Source organism: Chrysemys picta, chromosome 3 (assembly GCF_011386835.1).
Source record: "Chrysemys picta bellii isolate R12L10 chromosome 3, ASM1138683v2, whole genome shotgun sequence".
NCBI classification, from domain to species: Eukaryota; Metazoa; Chordata; order Testudines; family Emydidae; genus Chrysemys; species Chrysemys picta.
Genome location: NC_088793.1, coordinates 64,844,423 through 64,861,752, shown reverse-complemented (window position 1 = coordinate 64,861,752; position 17,330 = coordinate 64,844,423). Strand labels below are relative to the sequence as shown.

Here is a 17,330-nt window from a genome sequence, read left to right as displayed (position 1 = left end):
AAAATAAATTTTAAGAACAGGAGAAAAAATCCTCCACTCTCACACTCAGACTCTCACACTCCCCCTCTTCCATCCCTCTCATCATCTCTAACTATCTCTCTTTTGCGAACTCTGCCACTAAGAACTGTAGAAATACCATTTTGATATATCCTATAAATACCTATATAGAAATATATTGTAATGGCAATTGATGGGAAAGGTGGAGCCAATTGGAACATTATGACAAAAAAGAGAACTTAAAAAAAATCTTATTGTAAATATTACAGGAGTATACATGTACATAATGTGTGATTTCTTTACTGAAGACCAAAATTTTTTTTTTAAATTATCATTTTATAACTTTTGTTAGACAGCATTAAGAAACCAATCTGTCAGTCCCTTGAGAAGTCATTAAAGACTAGTTTTTTTCCATAGTCAAATACATTCACACATGCATTTCATGCACAAATTGTCTTGTTGATCTACAAAATATTAGTTAAGACATGTACCCATATTGTGCTCTTATTTATACCAGTATAAAATTGACGTAACCCCATTGACCTGAGTGGAGTTAAGCAAGATTTACACCAGTATGACTCAGAGCAAAATTTGATCCACCCAGTCTCTCCATATTCTGTGCTATGCTGTCCTGGTGACAAGATATATAGAGTGCTTCCATTAAGTTTTTGCAAAGCCTTTCCTCAAGAAATTCACAGAAAGACCTGTGTAATCTAGTCTTCATCAGAGGACCAGCCTCTTTCATGCTGTATGGAATGGGTTTTTTTTTTATCCCCCCAACAGTGTCAGATAAGCTGAATTCAGCATTCCCTTTCACTTTTTTCCCTAAAAAAAGGATGCTTATTTATGCTTTTATTTATATCTCTTTTCATTGAGGAACTCATCATCCTACCCCCACCATAAACTGCAGCAGCGTCTGTAATTCAACCTTACCACCATCACTGAAGCATTTTGATTGGCCTTCTAATTTGTTTTGCAATACTTTAATTGGATAATTTTTATTCGTTGCAGTGTGCATTACCAGAGTCTTGCCAAATATTTCTCTAGTGCACAGTACTTACAATTCCATATAAATAGTTGCCACATTTAAAGATCAGCATCAGCAGTAGCATGTATTTTGTCTGAATGGGTATTCACTTTTAACATGTTTACATAATAACAGAGCTATTTTAATAAAAAAATAAATGGATTTAAAAGTTGGCTGGGATTGTTTCATTAACTCCTGAAGCTGTCGTCACAGAAATGACACTGAAAAAGTGAGAATATAGACAATATTAATACCATTTTTATGAGCGGGGGTACCATGACATGGCTTTTTCACTAGCAGCAGAAAAAATTATTGTGACTGAATTATGGTATTTTGCCTCCCACAGGATGTACAAACACAGGCAGAGACATAAATTTAATTGCTTCTAGTTGTCACAGTAGTATTCAGCTTTGAAAAGAAATGTAAAAATATCTGGAGGAGAACATTAGGCATACGTTTGGACAAATACTGCAAAAAATTATTCATGACTACTGATTGAATTTTTTTAAGCAACTTAGCTTTGACCATTTCCCTGGGTGCTCCCCTCTTGGATTTCTGCAAATATTATAGCAAATGATTTTACTGATATGGAAGTTCATTGAGATAGAGAGGCTTAAAGGAATACAACAGTCACAGAAAGTCAATGCCAAATTCATATATAGGAACATCTGTACCAGAAACTTGATTTGAAGAATTACTCATCTCATCACAGAACAGAATCTTGCCATGTGTCTTTGTGACCACTCAATGCAGATCAGACTTGGACTATTGAAATCATGCAATGAGTTGCTTATGAGCAATCTGCAGACCAAGAATTATTTGCAGAAAGTAGCTGACAAAATTTTTTTAAATGAATAAATATGAGAAAATCAGGATGTGTTTGAAAGCAGAAAATGAAGGGAACTTCACAGTATAAATTAGACCAAGTCACTCATCTGACTCTAGGTAGGAGACCATCTGCTGACCAATATCCTTGGTATTAATGCAATAGATTTCACTGCATTGTGCTTCATCTCTCATGCCTTTTTAGAAAACACAGTGGGATAGTCTTTGGCTTCCTACCATTTGGTCAGAACGTGAGAAGAATTTTACTACCAGGCCATGCATCTTGTACTCCAGTGTTGTCTTTTTACTTATTGCTCAGGTTTACGCTTCCTAGCCAGGGCTCCATGCTTCCCTCTTCTTCTGTGAACAGTGGGGAGCTAAAAATCTGTAGCTCTGAGCCAGGTGAAACATGGCCAGTGGAAGGACAGTTCTGCAACCATTCTCCTAGACTCCAAAGAAGCTACATTGTGGGATGTCCATGGGGATCCAGATCTTCAGGTTGGGAGGGAATGTGGTGAAGTTGTGAGATTAACATCTCTCTGTGGTCCATTTCCCCACAACCAGTAGGGCAAAGAAGTATAAGTAATTCTAGACTTAGGTGGTAATTTGTAGAAAGTTTATGGAGAAAGAGGGGAATATTACTTTTTGCATCAGTCCTACAAATGCAACAGTATATTACTGGAATAATGTCACATTGCTGGCCAATCATCTCTCCTAAACACTTAACATCATTTTCAGAAATTCTGCTTTGGGGGCTGCACAGTACATTTGAAATGATACTTTTAATTCTGTATTCATATTCTGTTTTGAAGGCTGCTGTGATGTCAAAATACCCAACCTACTTTTTTAGTGATACTGCACCTGAAACTCTTCAAATAATCTTTATTATTTTTTAGCATTTTGGAAAAAAGTCTGAGCATGGTCAGAAGTTACTTTTCATAAGTAGTGTTAATACTATGGCAAAAAAGAACCATAATATCAGGGAAGATGAAAACAATATCACTGAGTGTCCTTGGAGATCATTCTGCATTTTCAAAATGTTAACAATATAACAACGTGATGCAATGGATGCTGCACCATATTAAAATTACAAGACAGCAGTAGAGTAATAGCAATGCAAGTCCATGGAAATCCTATTACACTGATCTGCAAAACAATGCTAATTCAAGTCTTTGGCGATTACATGATGTATATAGGATAAAAAGATAATGTTATGGTGATAATGACAAAACAGTTTAAGTGCAACCATGTAGGGGCTAGGTTGCTATGTGATTGAAAAAATCAAAATGAAGACTCTGTGTTTAAGTGTGCATAATACACTGCATAAAACTGTATTTTTAAAAATCTTACCACCAAGCATTGTAGAGGTAATTTAAAAAATACATACAATTGTCTGTTAATCATTTCCTTAACATAAAACCCAGCTCCAGAAGCCATATAACAATAGTCTCATATATAAATCACAACAAACACATGCCAAATCAAATGATTTTTTGAAAGCCTGCTTTAAATATGTTTATCAGATAAAAGATGTTTGGAGTATTCATTAGAACTGTGGGGAAAGTTTGACATGCAATCAAAACCTGGGTTTGTCTTTTTTTTTTTTTTTTTTTTTTTAACCTTGATTCATTAGTAAGTGAAGAAAATATACAATTTGCGTATGGTTTTTGTCCTCACAGAGAAACAAATTTTGCAAACTAAACTGTTTGGAGTTGAACAAAAATGAAAATTGTTAATCATAGGAGCGATTAGGAAACAACTTCACTTTCTGATGTCTCTTGTTTCTCCCTGGCTCATAGCTAGTATCAAATTATCCAACTGTTGCAAAAAAAAAAATGGTGGGAAAACATTTTTTTTACACTGATAAAACTGCCTGTTTTTTTTTTTTTTTTTTTTACTAAATTCATAATTGTCTGGCTATCTTGAACTGAAGATTTTGAGGGGAAAAAGTCATACTGAGGACTTCAAGGATAGGAAATTTCAGCCCAAAATATTAACATTTGACAAAATGTTTGGCAAAGAACAATTCATATTAATAAACATGTTGCCTATAATAGAGTATACACCGGGTGGGGGGAAGACTTTTTACTCTCGTCCCCTAACTCCCCTACTCTACTTGCACTACACTGATGACATCTTCATCATATGGACCTATGGGAAGGAGGCCCTTGAGGAATTCCACCAGGATTTCAACAATTTCCACTCCACCATCAACCTCAGCCTGGACCAGTCCACACAAGAGATCCACTTCCTAGACACTACAGTGCTAATAAACGATGGTCACATAAACACCACCCTAAACCGAAAACCTACTGACCGCTATACTTACCTACATGCCTCCAGCTTTCATCTAGACCACATCACACGATCCATTGTCTAAGCCAAGCTCCAACTGCATTTGCTCTAGTCCCTCAGACAGAGACAAACACCTACAGGATCTCTATCAAGCGTTCTTAAAACTACACTACCCGTCTGGTGAAGTGAAGAAACAGATTGACAGAGCCAGAAAGGTACCAGAAGTCACCTACTATGAGACAAGCCCAACAAAGACCACTAGCCATCACCTACAGCCCCCAACTAAAACCTGTCCAGTGCATCATCAAGGATCTACAACCTATCCTGAAGGACGATCCCTCACTCTCACAGACCTTGGGAGGCAGGCCATTCCTCGCTTACAGACAGCCCCCCAACCTGAAGCAAATACTCACCAGCAACTACACACCACACAACAAAAACACTAACACAGGAACCAAACCCTGCAATAAACCCCAGTGCCAACTATGTCCGCATATCTATTCAAGGGACACCATCATAGGACCTAACCACATCAGCCATACCATCAGGGGCTCGTTCACTTGCACATCTACCAATGTGATATATGCTATCATGTGCCAGCAATGCCCCTCTGCCATGTACGTTGGCCAAACCAGACAGTCTCTACGCAAAAGAATAAATGGACACAAATCTGACATCAGGAATTATAACATTCAAAAACCAGTAGGAGAGCACTTCAATCTCCCTGGTCACTCAATAACAGATTTAAAAGTGGCAGTTCTTCAACAAAAAAAGTCAAAAACAGACTCCAACATGAAATTGCAGAACTGGAATTAATTTGCAAATTGGACACCATCAGATTAAGCCTGAATAGAGACTAAGTGGATAGGTCACTACAGAAACTAAATCAATGTGTTACTCTCTAAGTAAGTACCACAAGTACTCCTCGTTTTTATAAAAACTAATTTCCCCTTGTTAAATACTCACACCTTCTTGTCAAATGTTTGAAATGGGCCACCTTGTTTACATTGGCCTCATTAACACTACAAAAGTGATTTCCACTCCTTCTTGTCAACTGTTGAGAAGTGCCTATTTGCAACTTAAATTAAATTGGCTCGTTAGCACTGACCCCCCACTTGGTATGGCAACTCCTATCTTTTCATATGCTGTGTATTTATACCTCCCTACTGTATGTTCCACTACATGCAGCTGATGAAGTGGGTTTTAGCCCATGAAAGCTTATGCTCAAATAAATGTGTTAGTCTCTAAAGTGCCAAGAGGACTCCTCATTGTTTTTGCTTAATTTAAGGTATCAGGAACCATTTTTCTGTCTTAATATTATTATTATTTTATTATTATTATTGACATGCTATTTTTTCAACTTGGGGGAAATTCTCCTTTCATATATGCTTGGAAAATCTTGACTTCAATATGCTGCCCTTTCAAAATATGTATAGATCGCTGGATTGAGGAATTCTGCTTATGTAGGGAGGGCAGAATATTAGAATCAAGATCCCCCATTCAGAACTTAAGAGACATTTACCTGCAGTATTCTAGATCAACAACATTTCCAGGTGTATTTGTTGTGTAGACTTTAGGGTTGGTTTTAAGTATCAAACACTCTTGTTTTGTGCAGTTCTGCTTCCTTTCTCTGAGTCAGAGATTATAATTCTACATAAATGTCATCTGTATGTGCAGCATATTGAAGTTTCCACATTTTCTTCCTTATTTGCAATAAATGTGCTGTGTTTACTTCAGCAGGCAAACATCAATAACTACTTGTTTTAAAATTTAAATTTAATTTATTTTCTGCTGCAAATTAATCTTTGGCTCTATTGGCAGAGCTCAGGACCAGCAGTAGCAAGCACTAGACCCCAGGAGAAAATTTTGGCTTAGAGATAAGTGGAGGGTGAGTTTTTGCAGGAAAAAATATCTATTGATTTGAAATGCAATCAGCTGTGTTTAGATACACACTTTTCTCCTGGGAAAGAAGTGATCTTACAGTCAAGAGTTAACCTAAGTTCATGATGATAAAGCTACTCTGATGAAGACTGAGATGATCCTCAGTAGCACTAGTAAAAGAGAGAACAATCTATGTCAAACAAGAAACTTTAGTTGTATACTTAAAGTATGCTTATGTTGTAATATTATATTTTTAAAAATGAAATTTATTGTTCTAGACATTATATTGCTATATTGACAGCCTTAAAGATCAGCAACCAATAGGTGAAGATCTGTATGTCCCACTACTGACCCGTCCAGTCCTCTATCACTTGTACTATCCACAAGCCATTTTACATTGCTGGATGGCCAAATTGAATGCCTATATGAATGCAACTAGCCTGACCACTATGTTTTTATATATTGTATATATAAGTATATATACTTTCCCCCGCTCTTTGTTCTCTTTTTGTTTATGTAATATTTTGGGTGGGAGTGTTCTTTTAGGCTGCGCCTTTGCAAGCTCTTCAAAGCAGGAATGGTCATCTTATATGTTTAGAAAGTGCCTTTTGGATAGTAACTCAGTATAAATAATCATAATATTGTGAACCACTTTGGGTAGCAGTATAAAATCCTTAGATTCACAGATGTACCTAGGAAGATAAATTTGCCTGCATTTTCACCTCTTCCCCAAACAAACACTTCATGTGACAAAACTAAGAGTATTTGATTATGTAGGGGACTTATTTAAATACATATTTCAATGTGGAAAAGTGACAAGTGTAATACAATGACAATTTTATCTTTCAGCACATTTTTGTTTGATAGCAGACTCCTCCCAAGCATCTTCATCACCCAAACCAAGCCCCAATTCAACTAGGTACTAAGGCATGTGCCCAATTTTGAAGTTAATGGGAATATTTACATGCTTAAATTAAGAATGTGCTTAAATACACTGTTACCTGGGGCCAGGTCAAATTATTTGAGTGCCAACTATGTGCATGAAGCAGTACAAGAGAAAGAAAAACAGAAAGAAGACCCTTCTTTGAAGAGTTTTCAATCTGAGAGATAGATACAGCTAAGAAAGGGATATGCTGAGAAGCCTAGAGAAGCATGAACTTTAAAAATCTTAACACTTTATTATTATCAGGAATCTGAAAATTCGTTTGCTGTGGAAAAAAATGTGGAATTTGCATTTTTACAGAGAATCTTTAGTTTTTACAATGTGTGTGTGATATCTGATTAAAATATGACCATGCAAATCATTGTTGCTACCACTGTTATATAATTGCAGTGAATCTTATACAGTGTCAAGTAGGTGTCAATAGAAAGGGTATGATTTGCTGCTTATGATTATGCTGTTTGTATGGATGTACCATTTTGGTATTTGAAGTTATGACGGTTAGCTCTATACCTGTATTTCAAAATGTTTGCTCCTGTGGTAATGCCCACAAGGTAGTTAGTCAGCACATCTTGGAGGGGACTATTCAAATTAAGTGGCTCATCAAGGAACATTTAGCTCACAATGGAAGATGCCCACCTACACTGTTTGAGGTATAGGTAATGGCTTCTACTGTGTCTAATCATGCATAGACATGTGACTTGCCCATGTGACTCCAAACACTATCTTGTCACCAGTGATTTTCCACTAGCTGTGCTGAGGGCTTTTTTTGAAACAATGGGTGCCCCTCCACATGGCTGAAGCTAAAAAAGGCCCTGGAAACGCACCCATTTTGCCTCTTTCCTGCTCCAGCCTCTTTCTTGCTCAAACCTCTGGACCTTGGATTTATACTAATGGGATCATTCTAACCAAGGGACTGAGGACCTTCCAATGATTTGACTTGACTTAAACCAGCAGTTGTAAGCCATCACTGTTGTAAGCTATCACTGCTACAAGCCTGAACCAAGAACTTTGCAATTACTGTATGTATTTGATTCCTTTAACCAATTTTAACTCTTGCCTTTCTTTCTTTTTATAAATACAACTTTAGATTTTTAGATACTAAAGGCTTGGCAACAGCCTGATTTTTGGGTAAGATCTGAGTTGTATATTAACCTGGGTGTGTGGCTTGTCCTTTGGGATCTGAAGAACCTTTTGTTTGATGAAACTGGTTTTAAAGAATCACTCATCTTTAATTATAGTTTTTTTGTGGTGATACAAGGACTGGAGTGCCTAAGGAAACTGCTTTTATGACTTCTTGTTAGCCACTGTGGTGAAACAGAAGTTTATTTTTGTTGCTGGTTTGGTATATCTCATGGGAGAATAACCTCTAGTTTTGGGGTGTATCTACCTATTTCTCAGCAATTTGTGCTGAATTCGGTATTCTCAGTTGTGACCCACAGAGGCATGGTTACAGTGTGAAAAAATAAAAACATATTAATTATTAACTGCATTTTACTGAAAATATCAGTGTCCCTTATTCAATGCGCGTAACTTCCCCCCTCTTGTGTTTGATTTTTTGAATGGACTTTAAATGTACATAGCTAAACATACTCCAATAAATGGTTGCAGCATATAGAGGTTACTCAACAGCATGTAGAGGGTTCATCTTTTAATGCATCTCAAATTTCACTTTAGCTTCCAGGTGTGAGTAATTAAAGTTATGAAAAGATTCTGAAAACTTTAGGGGTGATTTTTAAACACTGTGTCACTGAGTTTGGAAAGGACAAATTTCACATTGATGGTAATGTTCTGTTCTATACTGTATGCAGCAAGGCTGTAGATTATGTTCAAAGGCAGATAAATTTAGAACACATGGAAAGCTCTAAACATAAACTGAATAAAAAGAATTGAAAACGAGACTGAAGCAGCAGGATCATTGACAACAGTAAAGAAACAATGCACTTTGACTGGATCATTCTATTAATTTACTTTTATTATAATTGATGGTGCTGGTAGACTTTGAACTTGCTTAAAAATTATAAATATATCAATAACACATTGTGTTAGGCTGATACCTATATATATTGTGGCTAGAGAAACCAAAGACCAGCGTTTCATTTTAATTGCGGAAATGCGCAGATTTTTATGGGTTTTTTTATCAGAGAATTTTGGTGTTTTTTATCATGGAAATCTAGGATCCCTGATTATTATTATCATGTTCATTATTATTATTGTTGCTTACTACTGATGGCCGTTATGTAAAATTAATTGTTGGTTGGGACTTGAATGCAGATTGCTTAAATCTAGCCACTGACTGACTGGAATTCTCTGCGATATTTGTAAATTCCCTCGAAGTTTTAACTCTAGTTCTGAAGTATAAGCTTACGCTTCACCCAATGGTCAAATAGTTTGTTCTTCTTTGCAAATATTCAGCTTTCTGAATATTGTTATAAATATTTATTATTTGCATTGTGGAACCATGATCAGGACCCCATTGTGCTAGGTGTTGTACAAACACAGAATAAAAAGATGGCCCCAGCCCTAAAGAACTTACAAAATAAGTCCAGCCTGAATCTAAGGATACAGACTACAGTCAGGTGAACAACAGATTTTTCAGTTCACTGACAATTCCAAAGAACTTTAAAAAATTGTTTTGGATCAAACCAAAAATTACTTTAAAAGTAATTGGAGAATTGAAACATTGAATAAACATCTGTTCAAAATGAACAGCATATTTTGTTTTGACAACATCAAAATATTTCATTATGATTTTGACCATTTTAAAATATCTTTTATTATTTTTTAATATGTAAGCCCTGAAGCCTGAACCCAGCCCTAACTTGCTACCGCCAATACTAGGCAGAAGGGTTGCCAATGATTAAAGACATCTTGAAATAAAAAGTCATTTCTAATCAAATGTCAAAACACTTTATTTTGAAAACATGAAAACAAAATATTTATTTTTTTCCTGTTTTTTTTTCCTGCTATATTAGTCCTGTTCTTGACAGATTTTATGACCAGGTCCTGCCTCATACCAGACCTCTGATACAGGGCTTATGTCTCAGGCTCTCTTTCTACTACAATCTACAGGAGAATGATTTTTACAGAGGTAAAAAAGCTAATTCTTCTTAGTGTATGCGCAATATGCCTCAGGTGGTACAGAACAGGATTCATCACCGAATTCATTGCACAGAATAAGGGTATTCTGAGTTCTCTGACTTAGCAGTCAAAGAAAGGGTCACTTTCTGCCACAAGGATCAACTACAGAGATTTGAAGAGATCTGGGTTCCATTTTTAGAAACATCTAACTAGGGAACACCCAAAGTCACAGTGACCAATCCAGATTTCCTTCCCCTTCCCCTTCCCTTTCCCCTTCTCCCTCTCCCTTGACTCTTCCTTCACCTTCTTTCCCCCTCTGCTTTCAGACTTCCTCTCCCTGCCTTGTTCATGTTGTCCTCTGATTAGTTGTAAAGTGTTGATTTATTTGATTTTTATAGTTTAATAGCGAGGTTGTAAAAATGATTTTTCTATATGTAAGTTATAGCTATGTTGTATGTTACAATGTTGTGCCAAAAGTGAAGCCATGATCTAGGTATGAATCATACTGGATGTCTTAGCAGCAACACTAGCTTATTTGCTTACAAATATAATAGGACATTCTCATTGCTGGAATGGCACAATTGTCAGTGTAATTTAAGTGCCTTCTTCACTAGGAATCCAATGAATACATTCAGATTCAGATTTACTATACAAGCTAGTGGCACTTTGCTCACACCACAGGTAGCAAGCTGAGGTTTGATGCACCTCAATTAACACCAATTTTAAATTATTTAGGAACAAGCTTGGATATTGTCATAAAACACTCCAGTCTGAACTCTGTAATGTTCCAGTTCAAATTAACTCGCCATGGTTAACACACAATTTTACCATTTGCCTGAAAGCTTCAATGTGTGTAACAGAGATTAAAAATATTAATGGTAAAAAAATTGGCTATAAATTCCCAGACAAATAAGTTTTAAAGCTGGAGTAAAGGTTGCGAGCATATTGTATCAACCTAAGGAAAACTTGTAAAATAATGATGTACAGTAGATTTTTAGAAAGTCAGGAAATTCAAGGTTAAACTTTAAAACTCCCTCAGGCATTTGAAAATGCAGCATTAAGGCAGCCTAAACCACTTTTATCTTTGCCTAAGTAATACACTATAATGCAAATAATCCACATAGAATCATAGAATATCAGAGTTGGAAGGGACCTCAAGAGGTCATCTAGTCCAACCCCCTGCTCAAAGCAGGACCAATTCCCAGCTAAATCATCCCAGCCAGGGCTTTCACATGATACAGTAACTATAACCTCCCCATATCCCCACATCCAGCATTGGAGCAACAGTGCCCAGGACATCCCCAATTTGAACATGATTGCCCAAGATACCCAGACTGTACCAATTTTGTCTTAACTATTTTCGACAGGAGAAATTATATGGGAGTATGAAATGAGCCTCCCACTATAATCATCCAGTCCCTCCAACTCCTCCTTCTGATGCCCAGTTTCCACGTCCTTCCCTAGACTACACTGCAGACCATATACAGAGATCTCAGCTGGAACTGCAGACGTGGAGTGGTGGTAGTAAAAATAGTGCATAGCAGCTAAATTCTAGTGCCCTAATGGAGCTTCAAGTTCTGCATATAAAGGTTCCCTTCCATGTGCAATCTTAGGAAGCAAAATCTTGGCCCCATTATATGTTGAATGCTGACAACATTCCCGGCATTGTAAGAAAAACACAGACAATCCCTGCCTCAAGGAACTTCCAATTAAATAAGATGAGAGAGAGAGAGCCAGCAAATCAAATAGAGCCCATTACATAGGCAGTCATTATTATCATTATATATTTGTATTGTGGTAATCCGTAGAGGCCCCAGCTCCATTGTATTAAGGTAAGGGCCATACAAACATATAATAAAGCTAGTACCTGCCCTGAAGACTGTATACTTACAATCCAAGTATAAGACAAAAGACAACAGGAAGTCACAACAGAGCTGGGGGAGCAGAAGGTAACAATGAAACAATAGTGGACAGTCACTGAACACCAGCTTCATAGTCATTGTTGAGTGATTTTAAGCATCATGGAAGTAGATAAAATAACCTAAAACAGCTTTTTCTGTACCTAAAATTGTAAGCTGGGAGCTAGTGCAGGGTTTCTATGAGAATTTTCCCTTTCCAATTATTTAAAAAGTGCCATTTAATCTATTAAAATTCGTTCAGAATGTCATCAAAATTCGTTCAGAATGTCATCAAAATAGTAGCTTCAATGTAGATTTTACTTGGTGGGTTTTACCCAGGAACAAACACATTTGGGATACAGATATAAAGCCAATTGTCATAACTCCGACACAGAGATAATACGTGGATTTAAACAGGATAATCTTATTTAGAAAATCATTACTTTCCATCATCACTTTAAATGATATACTTTGTACAAGATTTGTTGCAATTGTCTAACCATGGCAATACCATTGATATGCATGGTCGTATTTCTATCATACAGCATCATACTGGCATAAACAGAACCCCTATTATACTGAGTAGTGCTATGGGCTAAGCAAAGCTTTCTGTTTAACAGGAGTAAAAGGTGGGTGAAGTAATATCTCAGGTAATGTCTGAGGTAATAACTTTTATTTTTATTCTGTTTAACAGATATATTTTTCAGTTTATCTTTGTATACTTAAGGGGCTTCTCACTCAGGTAGGGTTAGCATCTCACGTCATTACTCTGAACTAAAATAAGTTAGAATTTCACCTTAAACTGAACTAGGATAAGTAGCTTGCCTGCTGTATCCCAACTGATTGGTTTTTGATGCAGAAGAAGGCTGCATTACCAGTTACTTTAGTGTACTGACGCTTTAAAGAGAAATTTTCTATTCACAAAAATATACATCAATAGTTTGGAATACTTGCAGAAGAATTTAAAGGAAGTAAGAAATGAATGAGGAGTCAGGAAGTACTGGTTCAAGCGATGGCTGCTTAGAAGAGCTTTGATTCACAACCAGGGGTGTTTTCTGGGAAGAGTTTGTGTATAAGATTTTTTTGCAATATTAGTGTGCCATATTCTACCATGATCTCCATTTATAGTGAACTGTTCTCCTTCCCCTGCCTCTCTCTCCCCAAAACATGAAATGCTTTAGTGTTCCACTGCATTTTCAGGTTTCAGAGTAGCAGCCGTGTTAGTCTGTATCTGCAAAAAGAACAGGAGTACTTGTGGCACCTTAGAGACTAACAAATTTATTAGAGCATAAGCTTTCGTGGGCTTCTTCGGATGCATCCGAAGAAGTGGGCAGTAGCCCAAGAAAGCTTATGCTCTAATAAATTTCTTAGTCTCTAAGGTGCCGCAAGTACTCCTGTTCTTTTTACTGCATTTTCAGTAAACCAAAAAGATGAATATTAATTCAGAAGAAAAGTACATTTAAATCTGTCTGGCTTGTATTGTACTTTATTTCAGAATTTGTTTCCTAGAGAGTTGAAAATAAATTTTCGTGGTATGAGCATTGTGATTCCGGTGCATTTTGTTGCTTTTAAATATTGCCTACTGCATTGTATAGAAAGAGCTAAGGATGTTTGTAGGCAATTACTGTTGCTCATTGCATTTTCACTCAGATAAAAACGATATCTTTAGAGAGGAAAAGAAATAGGTGAGTCAGTAACAGTAGCCACTTATTTTTCCAGCTTTGTGTATAGCAAAGAGATCTCACAATTTTCCATAGAAACGAACACATGACTTTTTAAGGTTTTATTATGTTTCAGAGAGAAATGAACATGTGCCGGTACTTAAAAAAAAAAAAATCTCTAAACCACTAATCAAATCAAAAGTAACACAAAAAATATGAACGCAGTGAAGTTTACCAAGTTACAGAGAGACACTTTTTGGCATGGTGCTTCTATTATATTTATATAATATTTAATTAGGAAGCTCTGGTTCATACTTTCCATCACAAAGCTGAAGTTACATCACAGAGTCTCTAACATAATAGAATAGTGATAGGAAAAAAGTCCACTAAGGCAAGCTGAGGAAATATTATCGTTTGGTATAATTACTGCTCAATATTGTATTCAAAAGCTCGTGTAAGTAGAAACATGATTTGAAAGGAGCGATGTTAGTTTCTCCCTATCATGTCCCTATCATGTCATGTTCCTTGAAGTGAATGCAACTATCTGCACAAGTAAAGGTTGCAAAAGAAAGTCCTTTACTTGTAAGTAACCAAAATAATGTGATTGTATCACATTACAAATAAAGTGCTTTAAAAGTAACTCTATTACCAGAAGAAAACTAAAAGGGAAATGTTTAAGGACCCTGCTTTCAAAATCAAGTTTGATTCCCACGAATTAGGGTCTGTCGCCTAAAGCCGCAGTAAAAGAAAACTTAAGCACCTTTAAAGGATAAACCAAAACAGGGTTTATTAACAGGGAAGGTAAAGAATATAAAGCAGGTATGGAACAGATCTAGAACAGATACGAAACAGGTATAAACACCTTGCTGTTTTTACCAAACACAATGGGCATGAAGCCCAGACCCACTTGGATAAATGGGCTAACAAACAAATAGTAATGTTACAGTTAGATGACCATAGGCTGGATGGACTCAGCTCACTTCTGTCTTTCTCACAGGTAATGGGAACCAGGACCGGGAACTCGGAGGATCACTCCACCAGGGATCAGGAATGGCAGATGTCTGGAGCAGATAACCATCACCAGATGGATTGCAGGTAGGTTGTTGATGTTATCTCGAAGAACTGCGCAATCCGAACTCAGGAACACGGGCTGCCTCCTGAGCAGACAGCAACCTGTCACACTACGTCAGTTCCTTATTACCAAGCTGATTACTTAGAATCATGTGACCCTTTCCCGCTCCTTTTGTCTGAGTGTCCCATCTTTTCTCAGTTGCTGGACAAGATTACATAAACACTGACCAATCAAAAATTAGACACCACAAAAAGGGCACCAAGCCAAGCATGAAGACAATGCATCAAAATGGAGGGTAAAAGACAATGACAAAAACAAAATGGCTAAAATTCCCAACAACTCAGAGATGGCACAGTGTTCTGCTGGTGACTAGGGATGACTAAGAGTGTATGGTAAAGATACAGTTGTGAAAATCTTGCCTCCACTCCTCTCAGTGTCCATGATCAAGGCATGAGGCACACTTTTTTAAGTCTGGGTGTAAAATAAGCTAACTATTTTTTTTTTTAAATTCCTATAAAAAGTTGGGTGGGCAGCTCTTCCTGTGTGTAGTCACAAATAGCTAAGTGGCTCTGAAAATTCTGGTCTTAGTAACATGAAAGTTGCAAAATTAGGAAGATCTGTATTTAGCCGCAGACTAAATCCAATCTTCTTGTGAAATGTAGTGTACTGAAGGCAAACTGGCAAAGTGCTACTGTATTATGGTAAATTTAAATATCAAATAATCATGCAAATACTTAAAAATATGTATTAACAAACACTTGTCAAAGCAACTCTTGTTGAGTTTGACACAGGCTTCATAACAGGCCATCCAAATGAGATATTTAGGTAAACATGACAAAATTAGCATGCCAGTATGGAATAGTGGTATTGTGGGTGGGGCGATTAAACAATGATGGGATTTTTGATGTGCAAAATGAGGCTTCAGAGAAAGATAGTCACTGTTGTCCTGATCACTGATTCCTTTTTGCACTGAGTGCACGACTGAACTACAATTTATATTGCACCATCATCTGATTACTCTCATCCAAAAAAAATTATTCAGTAATTAGCAAAATATGCAGCTTGCAACTGCAGTAAAAATTTCTTTTCAGGCCTTGCTAAAGGTAAGCAGCCAACATCAACAAAGTTCTGTAAATTAAACTCATTTTCTTCTGTAAATTAAACTGCTCATTTTCTTTTTATATTGTATTTTCTTTATCTGAAATTTAAATATTTACTGAGCAGTTATGGTCTGTTAGAAGCAATGTTCTTTGACACGGTGTCAAACAGCAAATTGCTTTGCGGGGACTCTAAGAAGCTAAATTTCTATAAAAAAACATTTTTCTTCCAATTGAATGATTCTTTGTAATAGGAAAAAAGACTATTTTATTACTTAAATTGAAACACAATCTCAGATCTCCAAAATATTTGTATAAAGTCAATCAAGTCATCAGTAAAATGAAAGCTGTCACTTGGACACATCCATTTTCCCCACCATAGGTGGCAAGTTACATGGGCCCATGGTGCCTGGGCATCAGGAATACTCCTGGCCCGGCTCAAGCAATGTTTGAGGCCAGGTCTCTCCCTCGGCCCCGCCGTCTGCCCCTGGGTGCTGCCCCCGCATGTCCCCCAGGCCATTTAAAACGGCCTGGGGCCCCCACCCACCACCGGCAGCGCAGAGGAGCTAAGCGGCTTCCTGCCTGCTCGATCTACGTGGCTGCTGGCCCCTCCCTGTGGCCCCTGGGCGGGGTGAATCTGTGTCTATGCGCGCTGCTCCTGCTCCAAGCGCCCCTGCGGCCAATAGGAAGCTGTGGGTGCAGTGCCTGGGACTAACAGCATGCGGAAGCCCCCCAGCCTGCCCTGCATAGGAGCCCCAGATGAGCGCTGCACCCCCCGACCCCCACCGTTTTCCCGCACACACCCTCCCACCCCCAAACTCCCTCCCAGAGTCTGCACCCCTCAACCCCTCCTCCTGCATCCCCACCTCCTGCCCCAGCCCAGAGCCTGCACCCAAACTCTGTCTCAGAGCCTGCACCCCCACCCCTTCCCACACACCCCCTCCTGCCCCCAAACTCCCTCCCAGAGCCTGCACCTCCACTCCCTTCCCACGCACCCCTTCCTGTCCCCAAACTCTCAGAGTCCACACCCCAACCCTCCACACCCCTCCCATTCCCAAACTCCTTCCCAGAGCCTGCACCCCTATCTCCAGCCCAGAGCCTGCACCCAAAGTCTGTCCCAGAGCCTGCACCCCTCACCCCCTCCTGCACCCCCAACCTCTGCCCCAGCTCGGAGCCTGCTACCAGCACCCAAACTCCATCCCAGAGCCTGCACCCCAGACCCCTTCCCCCACCCAAACTCCCTCCCAGAGCCCAACCTCTCACCCCTTCTGCACCCAAATTCTCTCCCAGAGCCTGCACCCCAATCCCCAGCCCCGGGCCTGCACCCCAGACCTCTTCTCCCCACCCAAACTCCCTCCCAGAGCCTTAGGCAGGTGGGAGGCGGAGTTTGGAGGGGCGGGCTCTGGGCCTTCTGGGCACCACCAAAATTTTTACAAACCTGCTGCCCCTGTTCCCATTGTCCTGGATAACAAGGAAAGAGCCCAAGTTTGTCAGGCGAGAGAATGAATCATTGTAGAATAATAGATGTCAGTGGTGGAAAAGACTTGTGAAGTTAC

General features: G+C 38.4%; 1 long non-coding RNA gene across 3 annotated transcripts in view; it reads left to right on the top strand.

Annotated features, from left to right (window-relative positions):
• LOC122173569 (uncharacterized) overlaps window positions 1-17,330 on the top strand; it is a 64,573-nt gene that overhangs the window by 31,546 nt on the left and 15,697 nt on the right. For all 3 annotated transcript variants that reach the window (XR_006174145.2, XR_010599502.1, XR_010599501.1), the window contains exon 2: window positions 14,603-14,700. This is a non-coding gene — a long non-coding RNA (uncharacterized LOC122173569). The remainder of the gene's footprint in view (window positions 1-14,602; window positions 14,701-17,330) is intronic.